This window comes from Palaemon carinicauda, chromosome 18 (assembly GCF_036898095.1).
Source record: "Palaemon carinicauda isolate YSFRI2023 chromosome 18, ASM3689809v2, whole genome shotgun sequence".
Classification (NCBI taxonomy): domain Eukaryota; kingdom Metazoa; phylum Arthropoda; class Malacostraca; order Decapoda; family Palaemonidae; genus Palaemon; species Palaemon carinicauda.
This window is the reverse complement of record NC_090742.1, coordinates 43,384,015-43,393,993: the sequence shown is the minus strand read 5'-3', so window position 1 is coordinate 43,393,993 and position 9,979 is coordinate 43,384,015. Positions and strand designations below refer to the sequence as shown.

The 9,979-nt window shown below is 34.6% G+C and overlaps 1 protein-coding gene across 2 annotated transcripts in view; it reads right to left on the bottom strand.

Moving 5' to 3' along the window:
- LOC137657807 (uncharacterized) overlaps nt 1-9,979 on the bottom strand; it is a 324,948-nt gene that overhangs the window by 18,750 nt on the left and 296,219 nt on the right. The window contains exon 3 of one of the 2 annotated variants that reach the window (XR_011047207.1): nt 5,960-6,334. The exons of the other annotated variant lie outside the window; for it this stretch is intronic. The gene's annotated coding sequence lies outside the window, so the exon portion shown is untranslated. Of the gene's footprint in view, nt 1-5,959; nt 6,335-9,979 lie in introns of those variants that run through there. 2 annotated transcript variants of the gene reach the window in all.

Here is a 9,979-nt window from a genome sequence, read left to right as displayed (position 1 = left end):
ATCCTTAACTGCTAATTTTACTACTACTACTACTACTACTACTACTACTACTACTACTACTACTCACTCTTCATCTCTTGTAGATTCAGTTATCTGTTCGTAGTGTCAGTGAGGGTGAGGTACCAATTTTGCATTTTGGAATCTTAAAACTGCGGTGTTCTTATCTCATTTTTATTTATCTAGACGATAGATTCTTTTTGGTTACCAGTAAATTTATACGCAAATATCATGATATGTGTATAATCTTCATTACTTTTTATCTGTTCACAGTTAATTAATGCAGAGAGAAAAGTTAATGCAGTATGAGTGCATGTAATATGCTGCAATACATTGCTGATAATATTGGGCTCTGGTTAAACAACTTTTGTAAAGTATGGATAGATGAGGAAAAGGTTCCAAATGAATGGATGAGAAGTATAATTCTTACGTTGCAAACGTGAATGAGGGGGGGGGGGGAGGGGGCGGTGGTAGGGCTCATAACACCCCAGGGAACTTTGGTGGTTGGATGTCATTTGAGGATAATGCTCGACCGGCGACAGAAGAAATAATGGGAAAAAATTAGGTTTAGTATAGGTAGCGTGTTTGTGGGTCAAGTGTTTGGCGTGGAACAGTTATGAGAAAAGTTTGAAAAGCTGAGGGAAACAGTGTGTATGGGACATCTGTGGAATTCAGAAAAGCAAGACGAGCGACTGGTGGAAATTAGGTCTGAGACGAGGATGTAAGAGATAAGTTTGAGAAACAAAGGAAAACAATCCTTATGGGATATCTGTGGAATTCGGAAATACAAATGATAGAATAAAATAGGGGGCATTATTGTTAGGAAGCAATTACAATTCTTGATGATAGAGGTGATTCATGCATGGTATTGTGAAGACAAGCTGACTGATTGGTGGAAATTAGTTATTGAAACGAGGATATGTTTTATCTCTGATGCTTGTCAATGTCTTTATTGATGGAGTTACACTAAACCACAAAAAAGGCAATGGATTTAAGTGGGAAGTTTTGAGATGGAGAAAAAAGTGATGGCAAATGAGGTGCGGAATAGTTGGTGTTACGAGATATTACTGTTCTGATAGTGAAGGATAGTGAAGAGATTCTACTGAAAGCAATTCAAGAGTTAAAAGGTTTGCAAAGAGGAGAAAGTGGATAGTAAAAACTAGTGTAGTCATTTTGCGGAGGTAATAGAGAACTAAGAAGACAGAGCAATATATATATATATATATATATATATATATATATATATATATATATATATATATATATATATATATATATATATGTGTGTGTGTGCGTGTGTGTGTGTGTGTGTTTATATATGTATATATATATATATATATATATATATATATATATATATATATATATATATATATATATATATATATATATATATATATATATATATTTATATATGTGTGCGTGCGTGTACTTACAGAGGCACGACCACTAAAAAGAAATTCGTGATTAATGATAGAATAAAAACTCTATACATAAGTTTTTTATTAATCAAAACTTTCATGTAGGTTTATCTCTTCTGATCGTTTACAGAGAGCTTGTTATTCATTTATTACAATCTTCAATTTCTCCATCATTTTTCAATCACCACTTTCAAGCAAAAAGGGTCATGGAAGGACTCTCATCTCAAAAATAATAATGCTCATCATATTCAAGAACATTTACGAAAGATGAGTGATGTAAAATACTTGTAATTAACTGAGGGTAATTAATCAATTACTTTTTACTTAGAATTTCCCTCTTTTTTTCTTTCACATAATTAAAATTTTCAATCTTGAGAAAGATGACTGGATCAAGTAATGGCTTTCGTCCTCATCGTGGAGGAGTAATTTTGGAACTCAAATATCTTATTTTTAGCAGTAGCGTTATTCTAAATTACACGACTTTAAATGTTTAAAGGCCGCTCTTGAATGGCAGAGCCAAAGGACAGTGACATTGCCCTATCAAGCAGGACAATGTCCCAGAGACTGACTATATATACATATGATCAGCGCCCAAGCCCCCTCTCCACCCAAGCTAAGACCAAGGGGGATCCAGGCAATGGATGCTGATGACTCAGCAAATAGACCTATAGGCTCCCCCAAACCCCCATCCTTAGCTCACAAGAATGGAGAGGTTGCAGCGAACATTTAGAATAACGCTAGTGGGACGTTACCACATCGGATACCGCAACTGATATAGATATTTATACTGAGTGGGGATACTTTAACGCTGTGAAAAGGTTTGTGTATCACCATGATCAACAAAGCTGTACTAGTCAGGGCCACCCTTGATAAGTTGGTTTCTTAAGAGCAATTAGACAAAAGTCTTCCATCATCAACCAATCCCCACTGGCCATCGTAATGAAGAAAACTGGTCAAACTCCAGACATGAATAAGGACATGTCTAAGGCCTTTGTCGTGCAGTGGACTAGAAAGGGCTGCATTTGTTGTATTATGTACATACATACATACATACCTCCACATATACAAACCTATCTATCTACCAGGGCACTTCCCAAATTTTGAGTGTTATCCGACATGAAGAAAATTAAAGGCAATTTTTCTTCTCTTCGTTCCTCCCGACCTGATGGGATTTGACAAAGTTTGGTTGGTACTTCTAGGGTGCCACAGCCCACCCTCCCCCGTTTTCCACGGCAATGAAGCTTCTTATGCTGAATTTCCTATAGCCGCTACCTCAGTGATCACCAAGGAAACTGGAGGAAGCTGGAGGGCCTATCGGAACTGTGTCAAAATCTCAGGCCATTCATTCCTATTTCTTGTACGATTTTACCTTCCTTATATCTATCCTCCTATCACACCAAGCTTTCTTCACTCCACCCATCCTCCCAAACCTTGGCCTTCCTATTGTAGGCTACTTCTCCTATGAACTCTTGCCGCGATCACCCTTTTGAGCAGACCGCCTTTTTTCGATCTCTCTACATGGCCAAACCACCTCAACCCATTTATATCTCTCATTCTCATCTCCCATCACTGGCACCTCAATACTGCAACAGCATTTATATCTGCCTCTCTATTATCTTCAACATTCAGCAACTTTTCAAAATAGTCAGAGCATATATATACACACACACACACACACACACACACACACACACATATATATATATATATATATATATATATATATATATATATATATATATATATATATATATATATATATATATAAATGTATATATATATATATATATATATATATATATATATATATATATATATATATATATATATATATATATATACATATACATATACATATACATATATATATACACACAAACATACACACACATATATATATGCATATATATATATATATATATATATATATATATATATATATATATATATATATATATATATATATATATGTATATTATGTGTCCGATGTTGAAGACTCGCTTCTAATAGATTTCAACTAGTTTTGCTCTAGTTAGAGTCCTTCAGAACTGGCAAACCAATGAAATTATATGGGAAACGCCCAGAATAGAATTAAAGTGTAGATTGTTAGAAAAAAGTAAAATAATTGACTCAACAGATGCATATATTGTAATTTATTTAGGCCCTTAAATATGAGATGAATAATATCTTAACATTTTCTAACTGTTCTTAACTAAATCAGAGTTTAGTATATTATAGGAAATTAGCATCATATGAATTAAGGGATAGTGATATTTCACCTTTGGCATTTAAACATTGTAATATAGCATATAATGAAATACTGAGGAAAGTTTGAATAATTTTACTGATAAAAATGAGTTCACTAAGGAACATAACATAAAAGTTAAATGCATAAACTAAGGATTTTCTTATATTCCCCTTCAAACATTAGTAGAAAATGTATTTTATTTAAATATGCATACAAACTGTATATTCATGACTATATACCATATGTGATATTACAAGGCTTTTCATATAATACTTTTTTAAATATATCCTTTGGAAAACTGAATGAAAAAGGAACATAACGGGTTATACATTAATGAAACATATTCACTTATATCTTTACATACTGTACTTATTCGCTCATTGAGTCTTTATATTATTAAAGCACAATAAGTTCTTATACAAATATTTATGATCAAGTCAAGATAAGTTTACAATTTTTATCATACAAATGACTGACAGGTTAGATTTCGCTTCTTGTAAATATCTTAGTTTTATTACATAATTCATCAAGTTGATAATAAGTGATTTACATTTCTCTCAAAAATAAAATTAGAAATTCCTTTGTTGGTAAATGTTGGCAATAGATATTTCCATCGTAGAATTAAAAGAATAAATGATAAAAAAGGTTAACAATTTAAAAATTTGAAAAGATTACAAGTATTGCAATAGTCAGTGCAAGATTGTATTCCTCTCTGAAACAAACAAATTATGACTTTTAACTTCATCATTTGCACGTGTTTTTCTTGCTAAGTATTTAAATGTTTATGCAGTATAGTTTAGCCTAACTTTTCATACTTTTTTTTTTTTTTTTTTTTTTTTTTTTTTTTTTTTTTTTTTTTTTGTATTCATCAGCTTTTGTCACCAAAGTTCTTACTTCCAATTTCATAAATGTCATCCAGTGCTATAGTCTCGAAATCATTTTCTCCAAACATATCTTCTTCGAGGGATGCAGTTAGGGTATCTAAGCATCTCCAAAGCTCCGAATGATTAATTGGGTCCCTATCCTGAAACTGAGGCGCTTCTGAGTATCCGCATGAAAATGGAGAACCCCTTATATCTGAGGAAAGGTCTCTAAAGGACGTAGATGGTGCTTGATTCCCTGGTTGTGTAAGATCTATCAAATTACTGCTGGTACCAACGGAAGATGCAAGGGAACCCTGACGTGCCGAATTCAAGTTTACATCTTTGGCAACAGAATGAAAAGAAGTGTGCTGATTTTGTGGTGTGTGAGGGATAAATGAATTCGTGATCATATCTGAAGATGTTGGCTGTTCACTTGATTGCAGGAGGTTAAATAAATCTGGGAAAAATGACGGAGTTATTGGCTGGTCTTTTATTTCTTTGGGAGAGTATAAATTTCTTATGACGTTTGGAGGAGTCACTAGTTCTGTGTTAAGGTTTTCAGGGTTGGTTGTATGTGAGGAGACCTCTGTGTATGTTTTTGATTCCTTCTTGTTTTTACTGGTGAGCAGTTTACTTGTAGAAGATTTTGTTAGGGCCTTGAGCTGTCCCATTGATTCTTGGGTGGCTTTGAAAGTTATTGCTGAAGTTGATGGTAATTTCTGTATATACTTAGTTGCAGAAATGCTTCTGGAAACATCAAGAGAAGGCTTGGAATACTTGAAAGTCACAGCGCTGGACTCTCTTTTCTCAGTGAAGGGTTTATTTCTTTTATAACTTGTCTCTGCACCAACAAATCTGGATTTATGAAATTTTTGCACTTTTGCAGAAGCCATCAGGGTTTGAGAAGGCGCTGATTTTGTGGGGATACATGGCTGCGTTTTTTCGTTTCGGGTGGCGTCTAAAGTGATTGCAGATGTCAAAGGGCTTCGCTGTAAATCCCTAGAGGCATAAACATTTCTTGAAAGGTTCTGAGGGAACTTCATACAACTGTCACTCAAAGACTTAAGAGGCTTGCAACTCTGAAAACCAGTATTTCTTTTCTTGGTGTATGGTGTATATCTTTCAGAGCTTGTGAGCTTCCTTTTACTAATTTTACCTACATGAGTTATTTGTTTTTCTGGACAAGTCACCATAGTTTGAGGAAATCTGGCTTGTCGAGTTAGATCCTCATATCTAACGTCATGCTGTTGCGTAGATAAGGTAATACTAGGGCCAGTGTGTTGGAATTCATCAAGCGGGTCCTCCAAAGGTGCTATGAATATAGGTTGATCTGGGTTTTCTATCAAGACCTGATCCACAGTCTTGTGTAAACTAACTGCACCATCCAAAGGAAGCATAATGATGTGAGGAGTTTTTGTATTTCTGGACAAGTCACTATAGTTTGAGGAAATCTGGCTGGTATATATGCTTGTCGAGTTTGACCCTCTTGTTTAACATCATACTGTTGCGTAGATAAGGTAATACTAGGGCCAGTGTGTTGGAATTTTTCAAGTGGGTCCTCTAAAGGTGCTATGACCATAGGCTGATCTGGGTTTTCCATCAAAACCTGATCAACAGTCTTGTCTAAACTAATTGGACCATCCAAAGGAAGCATAATGATGTGAGGACTGGCCATTTTCCAAAATAAGAGTTAAATCTAATAAGTAGACGTGAAGAAAGTAGCCAGGTATTGTGGAGTAGGAGTCCTGAGATCAAACACACTCAAAATCCTGATAACTCAAAATGGTTACCTACTGAAGGTTTATCTGGAAGAAAAATAAGGGGTAACTTATGCTAAGTATCTGAAGAAAAACATTTACTATTACTACTTATATCTGAGCTGTTGCTACTGATAATGATGATAGTGAGAAAAATAGAAAATAAAATCAAAATCTACTGAAAGGCTAGAAAAGAATCAAGTAATGTAAATAAAAAAAAAAAAAAACACTCACATAATAGCTGCATTTTGAAACATTGCCAAGACAGACAAAAGAAACTTAATCATACAGTTATGTAGTTCAAAGTCTTCAATATGGAAAGGAATTTTCATAAACATTTCCTTTTCAGTATCATTTAGTTGTTCGTTTTAACCCCATTATAAGTGTCCATTATTGCCACCTCCAATTTAAAACTACAGAATTAATTTTTTTTTTCATGTAACTGAAAGCATGATCCTTATGAAACCTCTTTTATAACAAAATGGCTTCTCGGAGTTCATCCTTTTTGTTTAGATGATTTTGGACCTCAACATATAGATGAGGTTTATCAGTCAAGCATCATCATTGGACCAATTATCATCTAGTTCTAAATTGGAACAGCACAAACGCTTTTCAATCTTGAAAAGGGTTCCATACATCCAAATGTAAGATTGACATCAGAACGTGCAGTGAGTGATTGATGTCAATCCATATTATTTAATGATCATACATGTGTGAGGTGAAGACCCTGGATCCCAGCAGTTCCGGAGAGAAGAAGATTCTGCCAGTTCACCCCAACATATCTGTTCTAGTCGAACTGGTCTACTTTGCCACAATTCAGTGATCCAGGATCGTTAATGAGTTTCCGAGCATTAAACATATCCGTCGTTTTGTAATAAATGTATTTCTTTGTTGTAAGGAATAATGAGATATATACTATATTTGATATTTTAATAACTGAAAAAGAATAAGGAGAACTTTGCATAAGGCATTAATAGAGCAGAAGAATTCTGATTTGGAATATGGTTGGACAAAATTAACTTATATCCTGACCTATAATGTTTAATTAGTTTCCATGATGCAAAAATTAACATAGGTGCTATATTTTGGTTTGACAAGTATACATACTCATGGGCTTTGCGCTGTAATTGTGTGTATGTTTTTTTTTCTTTTTCTTTTTTTTCGCAGACTGAAATAATGGCATCGTATGAACGAATTACTGCAGTATTCTATACAGAGGGTATTGTTAGGGACAAATAACATAGTTTCTTTTTGATGAATTAATGTCGTTCCAAAGCGTTTAAACATAGAAACCCCTAAAAGTTTTTTTTTTTTTTTTTTCGAAATACTTTCACTATACTTATCATGATTAGGTAAGGAAGCTTAGAATTATATTCTTGCGAAACTATGTAAAGTGCATAATCTCTTTTGACAATTGCTTGACTAGCGTTGATATTAAAACATAAAAACATATGCAAGCCGGAGTTAAACAACGCTTTCCTTATTTACTCATCTTTTGTTCTCAGCTTAGTCCTGTTTCCTTACAGGGTCGTTGTTTTTGATCAGGCGCTTACATTCTGGGATTCGCTTCTGCTTCATCAAGTCACTTTCCTCTCAAAGGCCGCAGAGAAGGCCTCTTTTTCGGTCTCCCTCCTTTCCTTCTACAATATACCCCCAACTCTTTAGCATTATTTATGTACCATGTCTTCTACTGTCTTGGGGTAGAGTTCTCCTGCTGGAGGGTACACTATATAGAGCCCACAATTCAATCATCTTTCTTCCTCTGGATTTTTTTTATTATTTCTAATTTTTAGAGTTTGTTATGAACCGCCTTAATGGTTCAACAGGTTCTTATAAAATACTAAAAGAATTGGGACTGGAATGAACCGATGGACTACAACAACCAAAGGGGTGGGTAAAACAGAAAACACCTAAGTACCTTAGCCTAGTTTATTATACAAAAATATATACAATAATTACAAGTGAGTACAGGTAATGGGAAGCACAGTCCTTGAATGAGGAATACCATAAATTCAAATGACATTACAATTACAAAAACAGAAAACAACGTTCAAACAAATGTTAAAAAAAATAAGCAATATTCATCAAGAACAAAAAAATAAAACACATTAAGCAGCAACAATGACAAGTTAATAAGAGAATTTTCTCATTATTAGTAAAGTAAAGACGAGCCCATACACTGGCTCTTGCAACATATAAACATCCACAAACAACCCATGATCCTCGAGGAGGTCCATCGAACACTACGGGAACAACCACGACAGTGTCGATACGACAGCCACTTTGCTGCCACCGAAGAATAACTCTTCAAAACCTTCTCGACCTCGAGGGCTAGGTTGAGGACAAGTCACCATCAACTAGAAGATACTCCAAAGCTGTGTCTGCTGCTCTTTCTCGACTGCATCACGAGAAACGGTACTTGTGGCTTCCCAAACCTGACAAAAGCTTGTCACTCGCAACGTGTCAAAAGTAAACAAGAGGCGTGAGAAATGTTGAATATTTTTTTGTGTGCATATTTATTATTTACACTTCATTTTTTATGGCTTGGGTACACTTTTATGGAATAGATGCCCTTAGTAAAACTATAACTCCTCTTCCTTCTTGACATCGTTAAGCACGATGATTAAATCTGCAGGAAGGCAGAACAAGTGGTATTTCATACAGGTGATTGATTTATGTGAGGCTTTCTAGCATCCTGACATTTAAGGTTATTGGCGCTGATATCGTTTATTGTAAATAAAGAATGAAGAAAATATTCAATGAAAACCATTAAAACCAAAGAAGTAAAACTGCATAGAAAAACGTTTTTTCGTACTGGCGTGTTTGTAATAGTCTGAATACATCTTGAAAATGAGTTTGTATTATATTTAAGGTGCCGTGTCGGCCGTTAGAGGAGAGTGGAAGAAGATAGAAAGATTCTAGTTGTGTGGTCCAGTAGGTTAAGCGAAGAAAGAAATCAAGGAGAAAGGTCGAGTTTACAGAGCACACGAACGTGACTTATATCATTAAAAGTCATAAGAAATAATCAACAAGAATTATTAGAGGTTAAATCTAATGTTGATTCCTTTTGAAGTTTTTTTTTATGTAGCTTATTTAAGATCAGGAGCAACGACCAAGTTCAAATTATAGTCAGATATTAAATGCTGTTTCTGTGGGAGACCTTACATGGCATAAAAGAAAACTTGAAACTTCAATGAATTTTAACATAAATTTAGAGATATATCAAAGGCTTGTTGTTCTTTCTTAAATACTACGTCTAAATTGATTTTCAAGAAATGAAGCTCAGGGGCCGGAAACTGTTCAAATTGAACTGTTGAAAAGAAAAGACAATATCTACGAGAGTGACAGTTGACAAGAAAAGTTTCGCCTTTCGGTAAACTTTCTTAAAAGTTCTGTTTGACGCTTGACACTTTTTTCGTTGGTAAACATTTTTTAATAATACACATTTTCATAGTGATTTTGAGAGCTATTTTGAAGAGCAAGAATCTTTGTTGACATAGGGCCAACGTAATGTAATAACAGCAATCTCTTGCTTTCCAGCGAGAGGTGGACTGCGCTGAATTTGGGTAATGATATTTTTAATGATATTAATATTAATATTTTGGCGTCTTTGCAGTGCCCTCACGACCTGACTTAAAGCATTGTAGGTTCGGTTAGGTGGGGTTGTTGAATTCCCGCCCCCCCCCCCCCTTT